This window comes from Mauremys mutica, chromosome 13 (assembly GCF_020497125.1).
Source record: "Mauremys mutica isolate MM-2020 ecotype Southern chromosome 13, ASM2049712v1, whole genome shotgun sequence".
NCBI lineage: Eukaryota > Metazoa > Chordata > Testudines > Geoemydidae > Mauremys > Mauremys mutica.
The window spans coordinates 26612481-26639584 of record NC_059084.1 but is presented as its reverse complement, the minus strand read 5'-3'; the positions used below and the strand labels follow the sequence as shown (position 1 = coordinate 26639584).

The window sequence follows — 27104 nt, the reverse complement described above, 5'->3', positions numbered from 1 at the left end:
AAGATGGTCAGGGAAGCAACCCGTGCTCTAGACAACCTTAAACCTCTGAGTACCAGAAGCCAGGTGTGGAAGCCAGGGTGGGTCTCTCCATAATCGCCCTGTTTGGTACACTCCCCGTGAGGCTCTGGTACTGGCCACTGCTGGAGACAGGATATTGGGCTAGACGAATCATTGGTCTGACCCAATAGGGCAGTTCTTATGTTTCTTGTGATCATTTTGGAGCAGCTGCAGTTGTCTGGGCAGGGCACTCCCTTGCAAACTAGTTCTTTATAGTTATCTGATGGTGTCCACAGACTGGGTAGCCTCATTCTGTCTCCTGTCTTTAGTCAAGTTTGCAGATGGGCAATGGTGGCTGTGCTCTTTTCCTGACAGCAGGCCAACAAGACCCACTTCCCCATCGCTATTAACAATGGCAGCAAAGCCCCTGGGGGTAGAAGAGTGGAGAGGCTGCCATCTCCCACCTGCCCCAAGCTGCAGCTCCGTTGACTCCTTAGCACCATGTTGTAGCCATTAAGTGCATTCACAAGAGTCCACTTACGGATCCAGCTTTGCCACAAGTATGGACAGAATAAATTGGTTCCAAAGGGAACAAGCCTGCGTATAGCACAGCTCGGTTCTCCTGGCTAAGAATCAAATATCCATTGTCAGGAAAAGGCAGTGAGTTAAAAGAAAAGGGACTCATAGTTAAAACGAGAGTGCTGGGTCATGTGTACCTTTGAGAGGAGTGTTGCTGGGAAGTATCAGCACTTGTCTGAATGCAGGGGTCATTTCAAGGCCTGGTGGGAACTGAGACTGTTGCCTTTAAATATACCTGGAGGTGGCAGTAGGAATTAAAGGGATATCATTTTAATTTCTGCCAGATTTGTAGACATCAGGCTGCGTTCTTCATGGCACCTGCACCTGAGGGGAAGGGAGTGGTGGCTTTTCAATCCTTCTTACCCCTCACACACACCCTGATCCTGGGGCTGGTACAGTTGCTGGTGTCACCTAGAGCATCCTCAGGACTGTTCTAAATTACACTGATGGGTTCCCGCGAGCACAGTGCACTCCTGCCCTGTCCTTCCTGCCCATCGCAAATCACTCTGCTGGGAGGTGCCATGTGGCAGTAGCACAGAGATGGCTACCTGGCAGTTCCCCTGTGCTGGAGGAATCCTCAGCTGCCTATAGAGGCCACCTCTGAACTGCCTGACCTGGACCATCAAATCCTTGACCTGAGAAGTTAGGCAGAAGTTATTTTGGTATAGATTTTTTTTTTTTTAGACTCTACATTTTGAACTTTTAGAAAATACAACAGTCACCACCGGGAAGAACCGAAGGCCACTTTCCTCAGGGCCTGATTCTGTCCTGCAAACTCCCACAGCGGCCATTTCAGGCAATGAGAGCTTTGTCTGCCTGAGGAGGGGAGTCCTAATCTTTCATGTTTAGAGCTGAGCCTGTGCTGTAAAGTTCCAGTCTAGATCTGAACTCTCTCAAAGCTACACGTAATCCTGCCTCAGTGTGGGAGGATGGGCTAGATGACCCTTCAAGGGCCCTGCCAGCTCTGTATTTCTATGCTTCGGGTGGTGGGGCAGAGGGAGACTTTGAATCGAGGTTGGCGTTCAGCCCACTGCAGAGACAGAGGATAGTCACAAAGTTTGTACCTGGACCTAGACTGTCTCAGAGATAAGGGGTGTTTGGGCCTGGGGGTTTGGTTTGTCTGTCTTGTCTATGTAGTTAAGTGCTTCGGGCCAAGGACTGTCTCTTACTATGGCTACATCTACACGTGGAGGTAGGGGGTGTGACTCACAGATTGTGTAGACATACTCGTGCTTGCTCTCCTCGAGCTACCATTCTACAAATAGCGATGTGGCCACGGTAGCATGGGCAGTGGCAAGCAGCAGCATGGGCGAGATGCCAAGTACCTGCCCAGGGTGTTCAGGAAGGTTTCTACTCTGGGCAGCTACCCATGCCACTGCTGCTCATGCCACCACAGCTACACTACTGTTTTTAGCATGCTAACTCTATGAGAGCTAGTGTACACTGACGTGAGCTGGGAATCCCACCCCCAGCTCCAGGTGTTGACATACCCTATGTGTTTGTTCTGTTCTTCGCACAATGGGGCCCCATAGACACTACATCGTGGGGACAACTCATGTTGCTGTCACTACTCTGGGATGTCTAAGGAGAGGCGTTAGTTATAAATGCACTGATTCGTCCTCATACTTAAAATCAGCACTGGTGCTGTCTTCTATCCAAGAAGCAGCCCAGTGCTTCTCAATGCCAATTCATTGCCTCAGTCTAAAGAGCTGCACAAACAATCTGTGTAATTAACTTAATCCAAGCGGTCGGGAACAATACAGAATATTCACAACTCTACGGAAAAGAATCAACCCTGGATGGAATGGGTCAAATTCATCCCTGGTGTAAATCTACTGCACTCAATGGTGGTACAGCGAGGCAAATTCTATCTAGATAAATTCTTATATGGGCCCCTATACCCATCGGATCAGTACTCCACCTACACAACAATGAATTTATCCACCCAGCACCTCTGTCAAATGCTGTTAGCCCCATTTTAAAGATATGAGAGTGAGGCGCAGAGACAGAAGTGTCCCAGATCATGCAGGGAGCCTGTGAGAGAGCCAGGACTGAACCCAGTTCTTGATTTCCAGTCCAATACCTTAATGTCCTGGCAATTCTTCTCCTCTGCCCTCTATGCTTTCCTACTGTAGTTAGTTTTGTTGTAGTTTTACTGATGAGAATAGGCAGCGAGTTGAGTCTCAGAATAGCTTGTGACCTGGCCTGAGGATTTCTTGCCAGCAGCAGAGTATGTGTAGTCAGAAGATGGAGACATTATAATGATTTCAAATTACAAGCAGTGTTGAGTTGTCTTTCCTACCTGGAGTGGAGCAGGAGTGACCTGTCCCTGATCGCATCCTGAGTCAGGATGTGGTTTAGAGTTTCACATCTCCATTAGGGAGAATACTTTGGTCTTCCTGCCTCAGGAAAGGGGGACAGCTAATCTTGCTAATAGCCACCTGCAGCTGAGCGTAGGACTTGCATGCTGTACGGCTCATGAAGCAAGCCAGCATGGGTGAGTGAGAGACAAGCGGAAGGAAGAGAGAGCTGGCTCCCAGCAAACATAATTCAACAGCACGATGCTTCTGCACTCAGAGAAAAGTCGCTCTGCAAAGTTCAGCTCCACTGATTCAATAAGTAAAAGTGTCTGATACTCTCAGCTACTAAACAGGCCTCACCCAGCGATGAGTGAACAGATAAGCTCCAATTAAAGCATATAAAGATTCACTGGGTAGAAAATATGACATGAAATGATCGCTGGAGGAGTAAAGGTGAATGAAAATGTCGGGTAGAATGGAAGAAGCGTATTCTGAGATCTCAAATTAGTATCAGAATATACAGGGGAGCTTCAAAAATGGCAAATGAACACATTTTAAAGCAGATTGATTAAAACAACAGCGTCCCCTCATCTTACCTACCATGACCTGAGATTCACTTATTCTTGGCACCCATATATATCAAGTGTGGGCAAGACTTAAATTAAGGATTTTATTGCTGGTACAACTGGCCCGTAAAGCAGCACAGAGAATCAAGCTCCATGCTCCATTTCAAGTTTCCATGGTGCTTCGCCTCTTGCAGGAGAACTACACAACCATGCAAACAAACTCTTCTGATTCACTTTTGAAATGCACCAGTCTGATTTTTCTTTTAGGTCTAGAGTTTTGGGGATCTCAAAACTTTAGTGCTTGTCAATAAAACTGAGCACTTCCATGGTACTTCTTATCTCTGTGTCTCAGTGCATGTTGCAAAGTAACAGCACCCTCATTTTTATAGATGAGGAAACTGAGGCAGAAAAAAGTTGAGGCTCCAATTTTCAGAAGCAGTATTTGGTACCAATACCAATGAGCTGTACACACAGTTGCCAACTTTCACACAGTAAATAAGCACCCCGACTTTCACAATGAGTCAAAAATCAAGCTAATCCCATTTCAAAACAAGGCCACAACAAGCCAATGTGACTAGATCCCCCCAGAGTGCAGTCTGGGACTGTGGTGGGCTCACTGTGCACCCGTGACTCTCTCTCTCCCCCTTGCCCCAGCTTGCCGGGAGCCAATCAAAAAAAAAAAGTAGCAGCAACAAGCTGCAACAAGCTACAAGCCCAACAAGCTACAAGCCAAACACTAGCCAATAAGCAAATCACAAGGCAATTAAGCCAAAAACAAGCCCAATTTCTGCGGGTTTTTTGTGTGGGTTTGGCATGTTTGCATACAGCATGCAAGTCCTACATTCAGCTGCAGGTGGCTATTAACAAGATGTGACAGCTGGTCCCCTTCCCTGAGGCAGGAAGACCAAAGTATTCTCCGTAATGGAGATGTGAAACTCTAAACCACGTCCTAAGTCAGGATGGGATCAGGGACAGGTCAGTCTCCCTGTTCCACTCCAGGTAGGAAAAACAGCTCACCACAATGTCTCCATCTTCAGGCTACGCCTACTGTGTTGCTGTCAAGAAGTTCTCAGGCCAGGTCACAAGCTCTTCTACACAAATCTCCAATCAGGCACCCAGAAATGGGGCCACCTGAAATGAGTGCCCACTTTTCAAAAGTTTGGCCTAAGTGACTTTCCCAAAGGGAGTCGGGGGCAGAACCAAAAATAGATTCTACATCTCCTGGCTCTCAGTTCATTTCCATTCCCCTTTTAACTAACCTGTATTAACAAAGAACTGGGAATGAATGGCAGAAGCTCCAACCATAACTCATCTTGCTCATCTTGGAGACCCCATGGAACTTACGCTAGGCTAGTGAAGGATTTATTTCAATTCCCCAGTTTAGCTCCTCATGTTACCTTGACAAAACTCTATTGGTCAACATTTCCCTTTCTGCAGTACTTAACAGGGGAGAAATTGGATAGGCAAATGAGTCGTGAGTGCTGAGACATTCTCCTGCATTAACAAGTTTTTCCCACTGAAAACTGTTAGGGCCTTAATAAAAGTAGATGATGCCCACACACATTACAGTTCACTCTGCTGCTGGAAGTGCTAAGATGAGGCTTTAACCCAAGCACATCCTGACCATTTGTGACCATTTGATCCAGATTGCCTTTTGCAAGATGAACAAGGAAGTGAACTCCAATGTCCAGAACAGAATTAATCCTTTCCTTTGGCCACCTAAACTCTGATTGCAGTTTCATTAAGAGGTGGTGCTTTGCTGCTATTCTTGTCCTAAACTGTCATGTAGCATTTTTATGTGCTGTTAAATAGCTGCCACTTTCCATTTTACTCCAGAGGTGGCAGCATTTCAATGGGGGGTAAAGTGATACCTAGATAAATAAGTGCCCCCCAAATCCCCTGTTCTTGTGACATCATCCTGATGTTGCCTACTCTAGAACAGTGGTGCCCAAACTTTTCAGAGTTGTGTCCTGTCCGCACCCCCCGGAGCAGGGCCGGCTCTAGGTTTTTTGCCACCCCAAGCAAAAAATGTTTTGGCTGCCCCCCACCCCAGCCCTGGGCTCTCACCCCCTACCCCACCAGTGCCCTCCCCCACCCGCACCCCCTGCCACCCCAGCCCTGGGCTCCCCCCCACACCAGTGCTGACTCTGCCTGCTCCCCCATCACCTCCAGCCAGCCCGGCGCTAGCAGGGTCGGGGTAAGCAGTGGGGCTCCCAGGCCGTGCCTCAGCCCAGGGTCCCTCCAGCCACGGCTCCTGCCTCCAGGACTGGCAGGGACCCAGGAGGGCAGAGCTGAGGGACTGCCGTGGCAGGAGGCTGAGGAGCCGGGGCTGGGGAGCCCCAGAGGGAGCGGAGCCCCGGAGAGCAGGACATGGGCCCTGCACAGCAGCGCCCCACCCTCCATGGCCCCGCTACTGCTGCTGCTTCTGGCCGCCCTGTCGCAGTCCCTGGGCAGCTTGAGCTGCTTCGCCCAGCCCCGGCTGCGACAGTGCGGGGAGGCTGCCCTGTGGCACCTGCAGGCGGCTCCGTGTGCCCCCAGCCCGAGCGTCCCCTGCTTGGAGCCTGCCCAGCCCAGCCCAGCCACAAGGTGCGGGCGCTGCTCCCCCACGGCGCAAACCACAGCGGCCCCAGGGCACCCCTGCGCATGATGCGCTGCTGCTGCCAGGGCCAGCTTGGGTCGGGAGTGGGGGGGCAGGAGTAAGGGGGCTGAGGCTGTGGCTGCAGGTGGGAGCGTGTCCGGGGCCGGAGCCATGGCCAAAGCCGGGGGTGGGGCCAGGGTTGGGAGTGGAGACATGGCCTGGAGCAGAGCCACAGCCAGGGCCGCAGTTGGGGGCTGAGGCTCAGGGTGGGGCCGGAGCAGATCTGGGGGCAGAGCAGGGCTGAGTGGCGCTGCCTCCCCGCTCCCCTTGGGAGCTGGCCCAGGATCTGCTACACTCCCCTGAATGTTCCTCCATGCCCCTTGGAGGGGGGGGCGGTACCCCACAGTTTGGAGACCATTGCTCTAGGGTTTAGATACTCACGTAAGCGTCTGAAAACTCCTTTTCTGATTCTCCCCTGAACACTCCCCTTGTGTTGTTATTTTATATATGCAAACTGAGTGCAAAATGCTGGTATGATTTTTTATATAATTTTGTACTCCTTTTTAAACAATGATATACAATGTTAAAAGAAACCTCCCCCGCAGAAATTGCCTTTTCCAGATATTTCCATTTCCTGCCCCACTTGGAAAAACCTGCAGAATAACATCTTTACATTTCATTGAGCAGAATTAAACGTGATCTCAGTTATTAGAAAAAATGCAGTGGTGATGTGGTGCTTCCAAAACATCTTGCTACCATGTGGCAGCCCAGTTAGTTTTGCTCACTGAGTGGGGCAGGATTCAAGCAGTGGAACTTGATTGAACAATCACAAATTCTGGATTTCCCACTGGAATATACCCCTTTCTCCCATCTTCTAGCCGTGTCCACCATCAAATAATTAAGATGTTTATGTGCCATGCCCTGGATAATTTAACGAGTGCCCAAATTCTTAAAAACATTCTGTTCCCATCCCATCAGTCTATCTGCCCTCCACCACTGTGCCATCAGTGCCCCTTCCATGAAAACGCGACGGCAATACAAAAATCTCTACTGCACTTCATGGCATCTCTGGCACTTCTTTCCTTTTGCAGTGAAGTCCCCTGGTCTTCCATTGTTCCCTCTGGGAAACTGGGTGGGGAGAAATCAGGTGTGATGCATGTTAGCATGTGATGAAAGATGATGTGACAGTGGGGAAGTGGCTGGATCGTTTTGAGGCTTCTGAGTGTTAGAGATTGTATGAAGGTGCAGGATGTTTTTTAAAAGGGATTGAGGAGTTGAGCTGGGTGATGCCCAAGCATTTTTTCAATGAAAAAAGCAGATTGGGTCAACTGAGACATGTCATAAATTTGGGTTGAATTAATCAAATTGTTAAAATTGGGGGAGGGCGGGAGAATACAAACAAGAAGAATGTTTTTAATGAAATACTTTGGGGTTTTTTATTCACAATGACTTTTCACTGCAAAATGTATTTCATTTTATTTAAAAAAATATTTGGAAGGTTAAAAAAAACTTGAAAACAAAATGGTTTGTTAGATCTAAAACATTTTAATTTTTTTCTGACTTTTTGGTATGGCCAGCAAAATGAAAACTCAGTTATTCACACCTCTGTTCAGGAGACCTGCATGAAATTCAGACTGGAAGTAAGATGTGAATTCTTAACAGTGAGAGTAATTAAGCATTGGGACAATTTACCAAGGGCCGTGGTCGATTGTCCGTTCAGACGATTTTTAAATTAAGATTGGTTGTTTTTCTAAAAACTCTACTCTGGGAATTATTTGGGGGAAGTTCTCTGGCCAGTGTTACACAGAGGGTCAAACTAGATGACCACAATGGTCTCTTCTGGCCATGGAATCCATAAATTCCTGGCTCTGCCACAGACTTCCTGTGTGACCCTGGGCAAGTCACCTAAGCACCTAACTGTGGGTTTTCAAGAGTTCAGCATCTGATGTGCTTAAACAAGAGCTGAGCTCTTGAAAATTTGGCCCCAAACTGGGCGCTGAGCATTTGGAAAATTCTAGCCTTAAATAACTGATGACGATAGTTCTTTGCACTTTTCTGCTGAAGGATCTCAGAGCACTTTGCAGATATTAATGAATTAAGCCTCACAGCTCTCCTGTGATGGGTGAGTATTGCCATTGTGTGGAATTTTCAAAAGCCCTAGTGATTTAGGGGCACAAGTCTCATTGAAAATCAATTGGATCTGTGCTCCCAAGTCACTTGGACTCTTTTGAAAATCCTGCAAGCTGTTATTAACCCCCTTTCACAGGTGTCAAAGCTAAGACAGAGCGTACCTAAATGACATGACCAAGGTCTCACAGCAAATCTGTGGCAGAGCTAAGTATAGAACTCTGAACCGTTGCCTCTGAGGTCTGGGCGTTAAATGCTGGGCCTTGCTTGCCATCTGCAGGAGTCCTATCCAGAGCTTTTCACATTCCTTTGTATCTCTGACATAGCGTCCATCCCCAGACATCACCCATTTGCTCTCCACTTTCCATTGACAAATACATGGGCCCCTGAGACACCCCTCTATCAACTTCTCTCTGGCACAGCACTGCATGTTACAGCCCTTTGTTTGCCATTATTCAGCTGACTTAACCGTAGATGTCGCCCCAGGGATATTGGCCTGTCCAGCGGAGAGCAACAAAAATGATTAGGGGGCTGGAGCACATGACTTATGAGGAGAGGCTGAGGAAACTGGGATTGTTTAGCCTGCAGAAGAGAAGAATGAGGGGGGATTTGATAGCTGCTTTCAACTACCTGAAAGGGGGTTCCAAAGAGGATGGATCTAGACTGTTCTCAGTGGTAGAAGATGACAGAACAAGGAGTAATGGTCTCAAGTTGCAGAGGGGGAGGTTTAGGTTGGACATTAGGAAAAACTTTTTCACTAGTAGGGTGGTGAAGAACTGGAATGGGTTACCTAGGGAGGTGGTGGAATCTCCTTCCTTAGAGGTTTTTAAGGTCAGGCTTGACAAAGCCCTGGCTGGGATGATTTAGTTGGGTTTGGTCCTGCTTTGAGCAGGGGGTTGGACTAGATGACCTCCTGAGGTCCCTTCCAACCCTGAGATTCTATGATTCTATGATGGAGCTTCCTTTCAGAATCCAAGCAGATGATGTCACCTTTGTCTCATCTTTCTTTTTAAAGACCTACAGGTCTTTTTAAAGGTTAGAGAGGCCTTACTGGAGCCCAGCTGGAGTGACCCCCTCAGATAACACCAGTCCAAGTGTTTGGCTATTCATTTTTTAATCAGACATTCCAGGACTTAACAAGCCTGGGTGGTAGCCAGCTTCGGCCAGCATGGCACTGGCCAAGGGGACCCTGATGGTGGGAGATCCATTCTGTGGGGGGCTCTGGTGATTCAAGGACCCACCACCACCACCTGCATTCCTCTGAGGATGGGCAGCTCTCCAGTGTGTGCCCAAAAGTAACTGAGGGGAGGGCATGAGCAGGGTACCAGGGGAACAGCCTGACTCCGCACATCCAACAAGGAATCTCTGACACTGTTTAAAGACGGCTGAATTCCCAGAGGAGAGTGACCATGCATCAGAGACAACTGCCTCCCTGAGTTCAGTGACCCTGAGTGGGACAGAAACCGATGAATTAAGCCTTCTATCAGTTCCCTCCATGGTGAGGTGAGGCTGGCCAGTCTCTGATCCCCTCAGTACTGAGGGGCTGCTCCCTGGTCTGTCATTCCCCTGCCTTCTCCCTCGGCTTCTTTTTCAAACTGAGGCACCATATTAGTGAGTCTCCAGCCTTGAGGACGAGTTGCTGTTTTTAAAGATCTATGATATATCTTAGTCAGTATCTCTGCTATTTCATCCTTCATTCCCTTCCCAAACCTCCCCCGAACACCATCTGGTCCTGGTGATTTACTGCCCTTCAGTGCGCTTTGCTTTTTTGGTGGCGAATTTATATTTAATTTTTATATCCGTTATCATTCAGGGAGGAAAGGGAAATGCTTTGGGAGCCCAGAGCAAGAATAAAATGGAACATTTTAGAGCATTTCCTTTGTCTGAGAGATTTTGTTTTGTTTTATCTGAATCTTGGCAGGGTTTGTTTTCCCTCTCCAATTTCGAGCATCATTCAGAATAGGCTGCAGTGATTCTCGCAAACTCCCAGGACAGTAAACTTCACTCTGATTAACTCCAGGGCTGTAAGAACTAGCATCTGCCACTCTCACTACTTGAGTGTATAGTCCTGTTGGTTCCATTGGGACCACTCTTCACTGAGGTACTGCTCTATGAAAAGGCAGGAGAATCTGGTCCTTGATGTAGCTGTTTGCGTGCAAAGTTGGGGATTGCCTCCTATGTCAGAGAGAAGGCTTTGGATTCTTTGACCATGGGATGGTGTTCCAAGAAGGAGGATTGCTAGGCAGAGACGGGCTTCACCTAATGAAGAGAGGGAAGAGCATCTTCGCAAGCAGGCTGGCTAATCTAGTGAGGAGGGCTTTAAACTAGGTTCACTGGAGGAAGGAGACCAAAGCCTTGAGGTAAGTGGGGAAGCGGGATACCGGGAGGAAGCACGAGCAGGAGAGTGCAAGAGGGGAGGACTCCTGTCTCAGACCGAGAAAGCGGGACAGTCAGCGAGTTATCTTAAGTGCCTGTACACAAATGCAAGAAGCCTGGGAAACAAGCAGGGAGAACTGGAAGTCCTGGCACAGTCAAGAAATTATGATGTGATTGGAATAACAGAGACTTGGTGGGATAACTCACATGACTGGAGTACTGTCGTGGATGGATATAAACTGTTGAGGAAGGACAGGCAGGGTAGAAAAGGTGGGGGAGTTGCGTTGTATGTAAGAGAGCAGTATGACTGCTCAGAGCTCCGGTATGAAACTGCAGAAAAACCTGAGAGTCTCTGGATTAAGTTTAAAAGTGTGAGCAAGAAGAGTGATGTTATGATGGGAGTCTGCTATAGACCACCAGACCAGGGGGATGAGGTGGATGAGGCTTTCTTCCAGCAACTAACAGAAGTTACTAGATCACAGGCCCTGGTTCTCATGGGAGACTTCAGTCACCCTGATATCTGCTGAGAGAGCAATACAGCAGTGCACAGACAATCCAGGAGTTTTTTGGAAAATGTAGGGGACAATTTCCTGGTGCAAGTGCTAGAGGAACCAATTAGGGGCAGAGCTCTTCTTGACCTGCTGCTCACAAACAGGGAAGAATTAGTAGGGAAAGCAAAAGTGGATGGGAATAATAAATATGGCAGGTGACCAGTTTGGCTTAACATCTGAAGAAGTGAGGTTTTTTACCCATGAAAGCTTATGCCCGAATAAATCTGTTAGCCTTTAAGGTGCCACCGGACTCCTTGTTGTTTTAGTGAAATCCTTGCTGATCTTAAACACAAAAAAGAAGCTTACAAGAAGTGGAAGACTGGACAAATGACTAGGGAGGAGTATAAAAATATTGCTCAGGCATGCAGCTAGCAAGGGATGTTAAGAGTAACAAGAAGGGTTTCTTCAGGTATGTTAGCAACAAGAAGAAAGTGAAGGAAAGTGTAGGCCCCTTACTGAATGAGGGAGGCAAACTAGTGACAGAGGATGTGGAAAAAGCTAATGTACTCAATGATTTTTTTACCTCTGTCTTCACAAACAAGGTCAGCTCCCAGACTGCTACATTGAGCAGCACAGTATGGGGAGGAGGTGACCAGCCCTCTGTGGAGAAAGAAGTGGTTCAGAACTATTTAGAAAAACTGGACGAGCACAAGTCCATGAGGCTGGATGCGCTGCATCTGACGGTGCTAAAGGAGTTGGCGGATGTGATTGCAGAGCCATTGGCCATTATCTTTGAAAAGTCATGGCGATCCAGGGAGGTCCCATATGACTGGAAAAAGGCTAATGTAGTGCCCATCTTTAAAAAAGGGAAGGAGGAGGATCCAGGGAACTACAGGCCAGTCAACCTCACCTCAGTCCCTGGAAAAATCATGGAGCAGGTCCTCAAGGAATCAATTCTGAAGCACTTAGAAGAGAGGAAAGTGATGAGGAACAGTCAGCATGGATTCACCAAGGGCAAGTCATGCCTGACTAACCTAATTGCCTTCTATGATGAGATAACTGGCTCTGTGGATGAGGGGAAAGCAGTGGATGTGTTGTTCCTTGATTTTAGCAAAGCTTTTGATACGGTTTCCAACAGTTTTCTTGCCAGCAAGTTAAAGAAGTATGGGCTGGATGAATGGACTATAAGGTGGATAGAAAGCTGGCTAGATCATCAGGCTCAACAGGTAGTGATCAATGGCTCCATGTCTAGTTGTCAGCCGGTATCAAGCGGAGTGCCCCAAGGGTCAGTCCTGGGGCTAGTTTTGTTCAATATCTTCATTAATGATCTGGAGGATGGTGTGGACTGCACCCTCAGCAAGTTTACAGATGACACTAAACTGGGAGGAGTGATAGGGATAGGATACACAGGGACCTAGACAAATTAAAGGATTGGGCCAAAAGAAATCTGATGAGGTTTAACGAGGACAAATGCAGAGTCCAGCACTTAGGACGGAAAAATCCCATGCACTGCTACAGACTAGGGACCGAATGGCTAGGCAGCAGTTCTGCAGAAAAGGACCTAGGGGTTACAGTGGATGAGAAGCTGGATATGAGTCAACAGTGTGCCCTTGTTGCCAAGAAGGCTAACGGCATTTTGGGCTGTATAAGTAGGGCCATTGCCAGCAGATTGAGGGACGTGATCATTCCCCTCTATTTGACTTTGGTGAGGCCTCATCTGGAGTACTGTGTCCAGTTTTGGACCCCACACTACAAGAAGGATGTGGAAAAATTGGAAAGAATCCAGCGGAGGGCAACAAAGAGGATTAGGGGATGGAGCACATGACGTCTGAGGAGAGGCTGAGGGAACTGGGATTGTTTAGCCTGCAGAAGAGAAGAATGAGGGGGGATTTGATAGCTGCTTTCAACTACCTGAAAGGGGGTTCCAAAGAGGATGGAACTCGGCTGTTCTCAGTGGTACCAGATGACAGAACAAGGAGCAATGGTCTCAAGTTGCAGTGGGGGAGGTTTAGGTTGGATATTAGGAAAAACTTTTTCACAAGGAGAGTGGTGAAGCACTGGAATGAGTTACCTAGGGAGGTGGTGGAATCTCCTTCCTTAGAGGCTTTTAAAGTCAGGCTTGACAAAGTCCTGGCTGGGATGATTTAGTTGGGATTGGTCTTGCTTTGAGCAGGGGGTTGGACTAGATGACCCCCTGAGGTCCCTTCCAACCCTGATATTCTATGATGTCAGCTTGTATTTTATAGGCGCACGTGTGAGGTAAATTGACATTGGTTGCAGCATGAATGATGCTTTGCATCTTCCATCCAAGGATCCCAGCCCATTTTACAAACCTTATCTGAGTCTAACTCCATAATGCAGGAGGCACAAAGGGGTGTATCCAGAGTCATCTACTATGTCAGTGGTAGAGCCAGGAAAGGAACTCACATCTCCGGATGCCCCTTTCTGTGGCTTCAACACCCAGCTGTCCCTCTTCCATCATATGTTTTTCACATTCACAGATGCTCCTTTTGGACTTTTCCCTATTTGTGAGGGGAGAATTTCAAAGGATTGTCAGTTTGCCTCAGATTAGGAGGTCCCATGGGTTTGCTTGCTTAATTTTCTGATCTAAGGAGGAAGGATGAAGTGGTTCAGATCTTTATCCAAAATGCCAATAGAACCTGCTTCTTCTCCCTCTCTTTCCTCAACCCAACCCCATAATTCTCTGCACCTCTGGGTTCTACCCTGGAGTGGAGACAGGAAATGCCCCAACCTCCCCATGAAATCCTGTCCTCATGACATTTCTATCCTGCTGTTGCAGAGCTCAGGGGTTTAGATAACCATACAAGTTTCTGAGAGGTCTTGCCAACCCATGGAAAGGTACAGCTAATATGAATGATGGGCTTACCAGGTCCCACTGATGTTGACAACAGCATGGCCACTGACTTCAAAGAGAGCAATATTGGACCCTATGAGTACCAGCAAATTCATAAAGCACTTCACTGTGTCCTTTAGGATAGAAGAAAGTGCTGCTATATGGAAAAATGACCTGATCTATAGCCTCAATCAATGTGGAGGCTCCATCACATGCAGCTCTGAACCACTGTGCAGCTGAAGATTATTTTCTTTAGTTTGCAGTGGGATTCTAGCTCATTAAATAGGTTCAAACACTCTATTGGTGAAAGCCCAGCAGGTTGTCACCCTGTCTCCCTTTAACATCAGCAATTTGGACCTTCTGCAGTTTGGCTGCACGTCAGAGCCTGGATGGAGTCTCTAATTAGCAAGGAGCAAGACAAGTTTCTCATCTGGCAAACCAGACTGATGAACTGACCTTCCACCTTAACATTTATCATCATTGACAGGGCCTAGTCCACACCTGCTGGTTTTCCATCAGGATCAGGCAGCTTGGCTACCTGAATAGCTTATAAACAATGTGGACAATTTTATCTGGAGTTGAATGAAAAAGTTAGTAGCAGGGGACGGTTATTTGGGGAATCTTTACTCATTTGGGGATTATGGGAAGAGAGCACTGGTGCTGATTTAATCCCTGGATTTGTACCTCTTAACTTCACTAATCCCTGACAAAGCAGATTTGATGGGAGGGGATAAGAGAACTAATTGGATATTTTTATATAGTAACTGAAGCACTGGACTGGGTGTCAGGAGAAGTGGGGTCTGTTCTTGGCTCAGTCACTGACCTGCTGTGTGACCATAGACAAGACACTCAGTCTCTCTGTTTTCCCTCTCACCCTTTGTGTGCCTTGTCTATTTAGATTACAACTCCCTGAGGCAAGGACTGTATCTTACTATGTGTTAGCACTGCACATAGCCAGTGGGGCCCTGGTCTCGGTCACGGCCTGTATGCGCTACCAGAATACAAATAACGAAGGTCCTCACTTGGATGAACCTCAGGAAAGGCTCACTTTGAGTTTGGTTCTGTGTGGGTGAGATTTTGGTGGGGGGTGGGTCTCACTTTTTAGAAACAAGTTTGCCCATCTCTTTCATAAAAACATTCTCTGTTCTGCCTGAGCACAAGGGAGAGTCGCACAGGAGGAAGGCAGTTTGTGAGGGCGATGGGGCACTAGCTTTCATGCTCTGTAGCTATGAGGGTGTCCCTCCATGGCAAGTTGTGGGCCTGTGACTTCCTGCAGGTGCAGCTATTGGCTGTAGAATTCTTTATCTGATGTCTCCGATAGGAACTCCCCAGTCTAGGTGGTACTTCTCATGCCTCCAAAGGTGAGAATCAGTTGCATCATTGGAGATACAGTTCGGCAGAGAGCCCGGGCCACGGGACAGAATGGGGGCACAAGGAACCTGAACAAAAACTCCCATCAAGCACCCAAGCAGCTCAGGCAGACACAGATTAATATTGCAGTGACCTGGAAAAAAAAATGCTTCAATTCAGTTCAACCATCCAAATTTCTGTTATTTGGGTCAACCTTAAACAAAATGTTAATTTCAGTTTCTCACCAGGAAAATCAAAAAGTTCAGCAAAATTGAAATTTTACTGTGGGAAAACTTCAATTTTAGCAGAAATCACTTTTCCCTGAGAGGAGGAAAAAAGTTTTTGTGGAAAATTGCTGCCCGGCTCCAGTAATCAGTTAACATGAACTCTACACAAAATGGTGTGTTTCCCCACAACAGGGCACTCTCACTCAACTCCCCACCGTTTTCTCTTCAGGTGTGTAATCCACGCTAACACAACATAACGGTGTGTCCTCCCTGGTAAGAGCTGGTCCTTTAGACTACGAAGCTCATGCTTTGGGATCCAAAAGTCCTAGGCTGAATCACTGCAGGCGACACAACCAGCAGCAGTCATTGTTAAATACATTTAATTCAACGGCAGGATACGCCGGCCCACCCTTGTCTGCTGAGGATTAGAAAGTATTGGATTATCCTTTTACCACAACAGGCAGCAATTTGTGTTTTCTAATTCTTGTAGGTCGGAGCCGAGTCCATAAAGGGATATTGTGCCTGCTCCTGGACTGGTGACAGGAAGGATTAACCGACACAGACCCCAAACACCATTCCCGGTGAGTAACTGATCATATCTTCTATTACTCTTTAGAATCAAACGAGTGTTATCCGAGAATGTTTGCATTCTCCTGCTGCCATTGTGCTGGTGAAACTGGAGCGGCCAAATGGTGGTACTCAAGGGGGGATTTAACCAGGTTTCTAGCTCTTTGGTGACGATTGGTTGCATTAATGTAAACATCCCCGATACCTCTGGTTACTCTAGGGCTAGAGCATGGTTCTGACTTGCATGGTGACCAGGGACTAGGCACAATGGAAATACTCATGCTCAGGGAGAGCCAGGCCACTGGAGGGCTAGTGCCGCTGCCAAAGAGGATGACAAATAGGTCAAAGACTTGCTCTAGTGTCTCTGCACTGTCCAGCAGAGCAAACACTGCATGCTCTCAAACAGTGGTGGAAGGCCTGCACTCCCTCTGTGTTTCCTGGAGTTCTGGTGGGGCCATTGTGAGGCCATGCCAGGCCTCCGGCTCCCCGTACTCCCACTGGGGCACGGCAGCTCCACCCTCCCTCAAATATTAAAGGAGCCCTTAGCATTTAGGGTGGTAAATAATTCAGCAATAAGGACCATCAGGAAGGCCATTTCCAGGATGTTAATGACTGAGGCAAAACCGGTGATTAAGGGTATGCCTTCACTGCAGACTTACCTCAGGTGATCGGCACCTGGGCTAGCCTAACCCGGGTGTGAGCTGCCACACTGAAACAGCCTGCCACTCTGCAATGCCCTACCACAGGTACTCTGTCCTCACTGGTGCTGTGTTCACCCAGAGGCGACACTAGGATTTCTGGGGGCAACTGCCATGGTTCTTTGTGCTGCAGTAAACTGAGCTGCTCTAGTGAATGGTGGGAGACCCTGTCTGTCCTTCTAGTCATGCAGGGGGAATTGTGGGAAGGCAGTGGAGGGTTATCAGCACTCGAGTGATTTAGCCTGCGTCCTCTCCTCACTGCGAAGTGAGTGGGTTACCAGCCTGAGTGAAAGCAACACCTGAGCTCTAGCCGACACCCCCAGCTGGGCTAGCCTGGGTTGGAACGGGGATAAGAGAGTTTTGTGTGTGGACTGGAGGAGGGTTCGGAGCAACACCTGGGTAAAAGCCCAGGCCTGCAGTGAAGTTATACCCTAAATATCAGGAAATGCTGATCCTGGGGTCATTATCACTATGGGAACTGGAGGACAAACTCCTGAATGCTCCCTCAGTGTTTTTTAGACCTTACTATTCACACAAAGCTGTTTGTTGGGGTCCTTCATTGGGCAAACTCTCATTGTCTTCGTTGGGAGTTTTGTGTGTATAAAAACTGAGAAAGAACTCCAGGATTTGATCCATTCGGAGATTTGCTTGAATAGGGACTGAATGAAGACTTCAGGATCTACCCGAAAGCAACTATATTTGTGTATGCTGAGTATGTTGCACTGCATGTTAACATGGATGAGGTGTTATATTTGTAGCAGTGGCCTTTCCCCTCATTGCATGGTTGGGGTTTATGATAGTGATGAAGGCACCTCAAAATCTTCAGATGTTCAGTTCAGATAAGCACCCAAAAGTTCAGCTGCATCTCTGGACATCTTGAATCTTCTAAACCTGGGAACAGTGAAATTCTGGTACCACTGGCTTCTGTTTGAGACTGCCATAGCACAAAAGAAACTTTTTTGTCTTGGAATACCAAGGTTCTCACACTCCTGATCCTCTGCAGAAATCGGGTATGGCTACACTTACAAATCTGCAGCGCTGGTAGTTGCAGCGCTGGTCGTCCAGCTGTGCAGGGCCAGCGCTGGTGTGTGGCCACACTCACAGCTACCAGCGCTGGTGTGTGGCCACATTTGCAGCATTTGCAGCGCTGTTGGGAGTGATGCATTATGGGCAGCTATCCCAGCGTTCAAGTGGCAGCAACGTGCTTTTCAAAAGAGGGGGGTGGGATGGGGCGTAGTGTGACAGGGAGCGGGCAAGAGAGAGAGAGTGGATTTTTGGAGCCAACACTGTGTGTTACCTTCCTGCCTTGAAAAATCAGAACATGTTCCCGATCCCTTACCCTTAACTCTTAACTGCAAACAGCCTGCAGCCAACGGACTCCCTCTTTCCCCTCTGCCCCGTTTCTGTCAAGCAAACACTCACTCCCTGCCTGCCTGCCTCATTATCTCATTTGATTGTTCACAGATTGATCACAGCAAACAGGAGCTGTGTTTGTAGATAAGCAGCTCCGGGATCAACGGAGCTACGGAGCTCCGAGTTCACAACAAAACAAAGAGAGGCTGCATAACAAAACAAAGAGAGTAATTTATAAAAGCATTCTGGGATATCTGCTAATACCCTGGAGGCCAATAACAGCGCTGGTGTGTGGCCACACTTGATGACCAGCGCTGCAGCACCAGCGCTGCAATCTTTATTCCCCATGCTGAGCCAGGTGTACGGCCAGCGCTGCAGCCAGGGAGTTGCAGCGCTGGATGTGCCCTGCAGGTGTGGACACTTACTAATTGCAGCGCTGGAAAGTCTCCACCAGCGCTGCAACTCGCAAGTGTAGCCATGCCCGCAGAGATCCACGAAACTGAAAAAGAATCACGGAACAAAAACCTGAAATGAGGATCAGAGAATTGAATCTGAGGGGGAAGGTTTAGAACTGTTCTAATTTTAGCTGAATCAGTTTCTGCTTCCAGGTTAATAGAAACTCCCTTTCCCCCATACTGTTAATGATAAAGTCTTGACACAAAATAGAACTGGAAAGTTCCATTATATAGGCAGAATAAACAAATGGCATAACAGAAGGGACCCTATTCTTCATGGATAAGGAAACTACTATGGCGTAATTAGGCTTCAGTATGAAAATTTAAATAGAGGATTCAGCAGTACGGAAGGAAAGGTTACAAATATTTTTGTAAATAACACTAGCAGCAGTTGTTTAAGTTCAGTGTGACCATGCATGCAATGAACACCCTAGTGCCTTATGGAGAATCATTTTTCTGCACAGTCTCTACTGTGTCCGGCCACTGTTCTTCTGTGCAGGGCCACCCAGAGGATTCCGGGGGCCCGGGGTCTTCGGCGGCGGGGGGCCCCCGCTTCGGCGGTAAGTCGGCGGCGGAGGGTCCCTCCGTTCCGGGACCCGCCGCCAAAGTGCCCCAAAGACCCACGGGGGGACCCCCCGCCGCCGAATTACCGCCGAAGCGAGACCCGCCACCGAAGTGCAGCCCCCACCGCGGGTCTTCGGGGCACTTCGGCGGCGGGTCCCGGAACAGAAGCACCCCCCCCCCGCTGCCGAATTAGCGCCGAAGACCCGGCTGCACTCCGGCGGCGGGTCCCGCTTCGGCAGTAATTCGGCGGCGGGGGGTCCTTCTATCCCGGAGAGGTAGGACCCCCGGCCAGCGAAGACCGGGAGCAAAGAAGCTCTGGGGGCCCGGGCCTCGCGAGAGTTTTCCGGGGCCCCCCGAGCGAGTGAAGGACCCTGCTCCAGGGGCCCCGAAAAGCTCTCGTGGGGGCCCCTGCTGGGCCCGGGGCCTGGGGCAAATTGCCCCACTTGCCCCCCCTCTGGGCGGCCCTGCTTCTGTGCCCTGACACTGCTGAGCTTCAGAACTGAGAAGAATGGCTTTTGTCATTCTTGAGCGATGGGAGCATAAAAATCTCAGGACCTGAATGCAGCAGATCTTTGAACTACAGAGCCCTTACCGTCCACCAGCCTGCTGAGTTCCTGAACTCTGCGGGAAGGGTGGCAGCTCTCCTGCTGCAGATGCTAGTGTCTCTTTCATTTCTCACTCCCCAAAGAGAATTCACAGCTAATGAAATAAGAGTTTATACTAGACAGGCTCATGAAAATGCCATTATTCTGGCAATCCAGGAAGGGCAATGAAAATGCTCATTATTTGGAGTGTCCAGAAAGTGTTGTGAAAATACCTGTTATTCTGGCAATCCAGAAAAGGTCCCAGAATACTGTACCTGTTATTCTGACGATCAGAACTGGTTGTGAAAATGTCCATTAGGTGGTTGTGTGGATTGGAATAGTTCTCGCAGTGCCAGTGTTTGTTTCTCAGGTGAGAGTGGATGAATGAAACTATAGATCTCCCCTCTCAGAAACCAATAGTGCCTGTGAGCTCCATCACAGGGTCTAATCGCAAATTAACCCAGACTCTAATCACTTGTTCAGGTCAGTTATCAGCCAGGGCTGTTCCTGTCCTTTCAGGATTAGTCCAGCACTCCATAGCACTGTGAGCGGTGGCCTGCCGGTGACCTTCTTAGCACCCGAGTGGGCGAGGGAAAGAAGGGATGTAATGTTTCCTTATTTGGAAAAGACATGGTGTGGGGAGGGACGGGGGGCAGCGGAATGTCGAGTATCAACATTTTGAATGTATGTAGCAGACTCTGCCTGCAGCTGGCATTGAGATATTTTGGTTGCTGATTATTGTAAGACTTGTGGCTGAGGTTGTGTGATTTCAACATAAGAGTTAATGGAGTTGCGGGATGGAGTCAAGAAAAGCTTAACTGTACGGACGAATTATCCTTCTGGGCCTATGGGAGCTTTGTCAAGGAAAGGAATGTGCAGTAGGATAACAGATGTATTTGGAGTGACTACAAAGCTGTAATTCACTCCCAGGGCTCCACTGATGTCATAAACCAGGAGAACAGGACTTCAGCACTTGAGGAATGGAAGCACTGAGCCTTGAGAGCGAATTTAGCCTAATATCGACTCCTGGGCTGTCCGTTGCTATTTATAAGGCTCACTTTGCAACTTTAACTTTTCAGCAAGAGATGGGCAAGTGCTTTGTACTTTGGCCTGTTGGCGGCTGGCAGGGACTCTCCACCTACCCAGTTCTCTGTTTCACTCTATGTGATTACAATCAGCTGATATGATATCACAGTGTTGATGCTGGATTGCTGTATGGTTTTGGGTGCATCTGAGGGGGAAGTTGGGGACTGTGTTTCAATCTGTCCCCATTTAATTTTTATCAACCCACATTGTCTGATATTGTGACATCACTTCCACAAGTCAGGCTAACGAGGGCGGAGTTGTGCTTCCCACATGCAGCTAAGGGACAATTTTCAAGTTGTTAGGATCCCAATGCGCTGTTACGGGCGCTGCCACTGTTTCCCTGTGTGACCATGAGGAGATCACTCAATCTCTCTGTAGCCTTCTGTCTATAAACTGGGGGTATTAATAATACAGTCTCCAGGTTCTTGTGGTGCCATGCTATGCTTTAGAAAGCACAATGGAAAAATAAGCAAAAATCAACAAATAATCAAAATCACCCTCAGAAAATTCAAAAGAAATAAAACAAATTATGTGGTTCTCTTGAGGAGAAAAGGACACAGATAGGATAAAGGGTGGCCGAGTCCAGTGGCATATTCTGCAGTGCCTACAGCACATAATAATACATGTATATTATGGTAACACCCAAACATTCCAGTTAACACAGGGTCGCCCTTGCATTGACTGCCATACAAAGATGGACGAGACAGGCCCTAGGCAGGAGAACTTACTGGTACTGATGGAAGATGGGAGGTGGTTAGAGCCTGAGGCTGGCATGCTGGCGACCTGGGTTCAACTCACTGCTCTGTCACAGGCTTCCTGTCTATGCCACAGTTCTGCACCTCCAAAGAGGAACTCATCATGCTTCTGTACTTGAGGTGATTGGGAGGTTAGATAGATTAAAATGCTCATGTGTTCTGGTAATGGTACCTTAGCTCGGTGCCTTTCAGCTGAATAATTTGACTAATGTGCAGTTATTTCTGGTTCTGGAATCAAGGTGGGGAGATTTCATATGTAATAAGATCATGATTCATGTTTAGAAATAGCCCTACCCCTAAAATATTTCAGACTAATCTTCTTTTGCCCTGCCTTCTCTCAAAATTTACATTATCCAAGTTCAGCTTCCCCATACGCTTTCAAAAAACATAATTCTAAGCATATATAATTCTGTCTGCTAGGAGGACATGGGGAATGTGAACTTGGATAACACAAATTATGAGAGAAGACAGGGAAGCAGACGATTAGTTGGAAACATTTAAGTTTGAGGGCTGTTCCTTAACACCTAATTCGCTATCTGATTTTATATGAAATATACAGCGGAGAGCTGGATTTTCAAAGTGCTCACTATTGACTTCAGTGGGAGCAGAGTTAGTCCAGTACTGAATGTTTTTGGAGATCCCACCATGTACCTATGAAGGTCTTCTGCACACTTCCTCCCCAGAGTAGGTGGGTAGGTGCAGTAGGGGATGAGTGGAGTCTTGATTCTTGCGATGTTCGGTGATCACTCAGGCCCAGATAGATGGGAGTCAGGAGCAGGTCTGCCGGTGGGGGCAGTTTGCCTTGGGCCACCCGTTTGAGAGGGCCCCAAGCCTGAGCAGTGCTGTGACCCAGCACACCAGGTTGTGACATTTGGATTGGGGAGCCGGGCCCAGCCTAGTAACACAGGAGCCAAGCCACCATTGTGAGGTGAGTGCTTAGTGGGCTCACTCCAAACCCCCTCCCCTGCAGGGCCTCCCCTGTTTTAGATTTTGCCCTGGGTCCCCAAAACCTCTCAGTGACCTTGGTTTGGAGCCTAAATACTTCTGAGGGTCTGAGCCTTGCTGCTTATGGTGCTTCCAAGATCTGCTTGATTCTGTGTTCATTTCCAACCGACTGTACATAACAAGAAGAGTTTCTGCAGCACCCCGCCCAGACTTTGCCTGGGATGCTCAGCCCTAAAGGCAGAGTCCCCAGTACCACCACTCCACTCCCCCAGCTTGCCACCGAACAGCTGGGCAGGCAGGGTGCATTGTGATTTAATATTGGTATTGTCCAGCAGTAAATTACTATCCCCGCTGGGAGTAGGGAGGGAGAAGGATGGAAGTTGTATCTCAAGGAGTGTATCTAAGGCTCAGGGACTTCAGTGGCCGCACAGCATCCATGGCACTCCTTGCTCAGGGTTGTGCTAAAAGTCAGGAATCAGGCCCCCTTTTATTTTATTTATTCAGATTAACTATACGGCACTCATGAAATGCTCTAGGCCCTGATCTTGCACTGTAAAAATCATTGTGAGCTTTGCCATTGACTTCAAAGAGTGTAGCATCAAGCGCTAAATACCCTACAGCAGTAGTTCTCAAACGTTTGTCCTGGTGACCCCTTTCACACAGCAAACCTCAGAGTGCGACCCCCGCTTATAAATTAAAAACACTTTTTTTATATTTAACACCATTCTAAATGCTGGATGCAAAGTGGGGTTTAGGGTGGAGGCTGACAGCTCGCAACCCCCCAAGTAATAACCTTGCGACTCCCTGAGGGATCAAGACCCCCAGTCTGAGAATCCCTGCCCTACAGCAGCATGATGTTCTCTCCTTTTACTGTGAGGTTTTAAAGTGGGAAGACGTGCGCTTGAAATAGTTTGTGCGGATTGACTGTGTGCTGGTTTTTAGTTAGAGGTCGTTGGCATGTCTGAGGACGGCACAGAAATCTGGGGGATCCACGGTGGTCCTGTGACCGGTACCTTTGTGGGAAAATGTTTTGGCTCTAGCAGCAGAATTTGGATCCAGATTTTGAAGCACCCAATTGGTTCATTGTAAGATCAGATGGGGCCATATTCAAAATTCAGGTGCAGATTTCAGCATCTTGGAGTTGGGCTTTTGGTTTGGGACTTCTCTGCTGTTGTGAAGTTTATTGAAAGTAGGGAGATGGCTCGATAGCAAGTGAGAAACGAGGTTGTAGATCATGTGGCTCATCACAGCAAAGAGGAAATCACCTGCTCACTTACTGCATCAGGGTGAGAGCCTTAAATAGCTGATGGTATTTGAGTACAGATACCTGCCAAGAACAGTCTGAAGGAGGAGGCACGAAGAGGTGCTATGACATTGAATTATCTAATGTTTATGAAGAGCTTTGGGATTCTCTGATGGAAGGGGCGGTCGCATTGCACAATATCAGTATTATTTATTGGAACTGTTTCACCCATTTCTACTAATAACAACCTTGATAGCATTTCTCTCTTTACTTTGGATTGTTTGTATACCAGTCCACACCCGAGTCAAAGGTACTGAGCTGAACTGAGAGGTGATGTGTAAGGCCTTAACTTGGACTCAAATTGACTCTTAGGGGAGTCTCCATTTCAGTGTTGGACAGTTACATCCACTTATTAGCATGCTAATTGCACTGCCATAAACCTCAGAATTTGGCCTTTTCATGTCCTACACATGCACTGGGCCAAATTCTGCCCCAGTTTACTTTTCCTCACTTCAAATGAGATGCAAGCAAGGACTGGTATGAAGCTTCAGTTGCTGCTGTGGTTGTACAGCACAGTGTGGCTGGTTTGACAGGGCTGAGCGAAAACACACACACACACACACACACACACACACACACACACACACACACACACACACACACACACACACACACACACACACACACACACACACACACACACACACACACACACACACAGTTTGAATTCAAAGCCCTGCCCTGAGGGAACCAAATGGGACTATTTCACTTTCTTTCTGAATATTAGAGTCTGAACTTAGCAGGATCCAAGTCTAAAGAAATCCCCCCAATCCTCTTCCACTCTTCTCTCACATCACTTTGATCAGCCTGCCAAGGAGCTAGCCCATGGAAGCTTAAATACAAGGGAGACTGCAGTCAGTCTGCATGCTCTAGTGTAGTCCGTAAGGCTCACGCCTGACTAGCGCTGGGTGGTGAGAAGGAGTTGGTCCTCTTTCAAATGGCTTTTTCAAGGTCAGTATTGAGTGGGCTGAGTTTGGGATTTTCCCTGATTTTTTCTTTCAAGTTAAAGCAGAAAATAACCTCCTGCCTCTTTTAAAACACTGAAATAAAATGCAAAAAACACCCGGACAGATTTAGGTGAGTTCACTCCTGTTTTGTGGAGCGGGTGCTGTCTGCTTGTCAGTCTATATACTTATCAATGCCTCACAGTTCAATCTTTATTCAGATGCTTATTTCATCAGAATTCTAAGGAACCTGAGTCTAATTTCCTGTGACACTTGGGACAAGCTCATCAGCCAGGATAGAAAGAGTGGTGCCCCCTATTTGTCGCATGCTGTGGAGAAGTCCTGCTAATGGAGAATGGGAATTTCTGTTGGAGAACACCTCAGCTCAGGACACTGTGGGATCCAGTTACCTACAAGCTGAGCTCTCTGCGTAGTTTGTTAATGATCCTAATAAATTCTCAGTGAACAATCAGCTTCTCACACACACGCTGCACTTTGTGCATGAATCAAGAAAGCGTGGACTCCAGAGGCAGGGGGAAACTGGCATAGAAAATCAGCTCCTTTTAAAAAATAATCCCCTGGATCAGTCAAGAGGACCTGGCAGGGCAGCTTAGCTGACTCTTCATCATAGGCTGTGGCAAATAGAAAGTTTTGTTCTTCAAATGCTGCGAGCCCTTTAATCTGTACCTAAAAAACATAAAGGCAGAACACAGCTAGAATCCTTTCCAGGTGGGCCCAGTCCATGGATTGCCTGCAGCTGTTTGAGCTGAAAAGAATTAGCTAACAAGGTCTGCATTGTTCTTAGACTATACAGTGGATACTGCTCTCAGGCAGGTAATTCACTTGGAATAGGTTGCACCTGAAATAGATTTGTGTTTGTTCAGTGAAAAACAGACTGGACTAAGGCTGGTGAATTAGAAAACCAAGATGAACAATATAGTGGTTTGGAAAACCTGTGTCATGAGCATTATCAGTGCAGACTTACTTTAGATCAGACAAGTTTAGAACCAGAATAAAAGACTACGTCAGTGGCAACAAAACTCTTGTTAATTTGCTTGGCGGGACCCAAAACAAACCAGAGTAAGGGATTGTTCAAAGAGAAGATTATTAGATATAGTTTGGCTCCTGTAAGGAAAGGAGGATCCATATGCAAAATTCAGATCCAGATTTCAGTCAGGTCCACATTTCTCAGGTGTGAAAGCCCCTATTTTTCTCTGTCTCCCACATATGTTCTACCTATGCATAGACTAGCTTGCTTGGCTCTGAATTTGAATCTAAACAGGACTGATATGGCGTCAAGTTTTCAACTCAGAGACGAGCTCTGATGTGTTAAATCTTCCATTCTTCATTGACTTTATCTACAAAGAAATTTCTATTGAGGGAGCCCTTACATGACTATGGCAGTCACGCTTGCACTGCTGTGCTCATTGTGAATTAGTGAAAGGTGGACAGAGAGAGATTCTAATTAAATGATTATAATAGCCTCAATGGGCAAAGATTCAAAGATCTCTGAATGGGTGGTTATCTACTCAGCCCTGGTTAAAACTACCACGAGCAATTCAATGGCCAATCAACCGGCTACAAAAGAATGGTTGTTGTAGCACAATTGTGCCCTGAATCTTTTTAACCGATAGAGGCTCATTATCTTACTTGGTTATGTTTTTAAACAAAGCATAATATCATCTCCAGGTTCTCATCCTCTCCACTAACACACTCAGGAAACTGGTATGTTTTAAATACCTGGAAATAGATCTAATGACAATGCCATGCTGGAAGCTCTAGCTGGGAACAATCTTCAGACTCTGTCTTACAACTGCTTATTTAGCCCGGAAAGGGAAAGTTGGAGAATTCAGTCATTTCTTTGAATGCAAGAATAACAGCTCGCTCAGTGCAGTTAATGGAAAGCGAGCGTCACACAGAAAAGGAGATATTTTTTCACGTTGCGTGTTGTGAGCCTGTGGATTACAACACTTGCTCTTTGAGAACTAAAGTCCTGATTCAACCTAAGCACCTGAACTTGAGGCATGAGGGCCCATATCCCCTAAGTTATTTAGGCACCCATCTCCTATTGGTTTCGGTGGGAGTTAGGCACCTAAATGGGCCACAGAGTCAATGGTAACACTCGAGCTTAGTTATGCACGTGCTTAAGTACCTTGCTGGATCTGGGCTTATGTTCTATAGCAGACTTATAAATAGGTTCGTTAATTTTACCATGACCAATCAAAAAACATTTGTTATTGTTAGAGCTCAGTGATTAATTCATACTGAATAATTTATTCGGTAATTAGGTCTTGTTCTTTACACATAATGTCTGCCAATCGCTATCTCATCAAAATGACTCATTGTAATGGGGTGGCCTGCCCCTTTTAAGGGCCAGCCCGGTTTGATTATCAGACCCAGCTGGG

The 27104-nt window shown here is 47.4% G+C and overlaps 1 protein-coding gene across 4 annotated transcripts in view; it reads left to right on the top strand.

Moving 5' to 3' along the window:
- Positions 1-27104, top strand: part of RALY (RALY heterogeneous nuclear ribonucleoprotein) — a 222734-nt gene that overhangs the window by 18485 nt on the left and 177145 nt on the right. For 3 of the 4 annotated variants that reach the window (XM_044984561.1, XM_044984560.1, XM_044984559.1), the window contains exon 2: positions 15936-16026. The gene's annotated coding sequence lies outside the window, so the exon portion shown is untranslated. Of the gene's footprint in view, positions 1-10476; positions 10508-15935; positions 16027-27104 lie in introns of those variants that run through there. The other variant, XM_044984562.1, reaches the window with a different exon arrangement.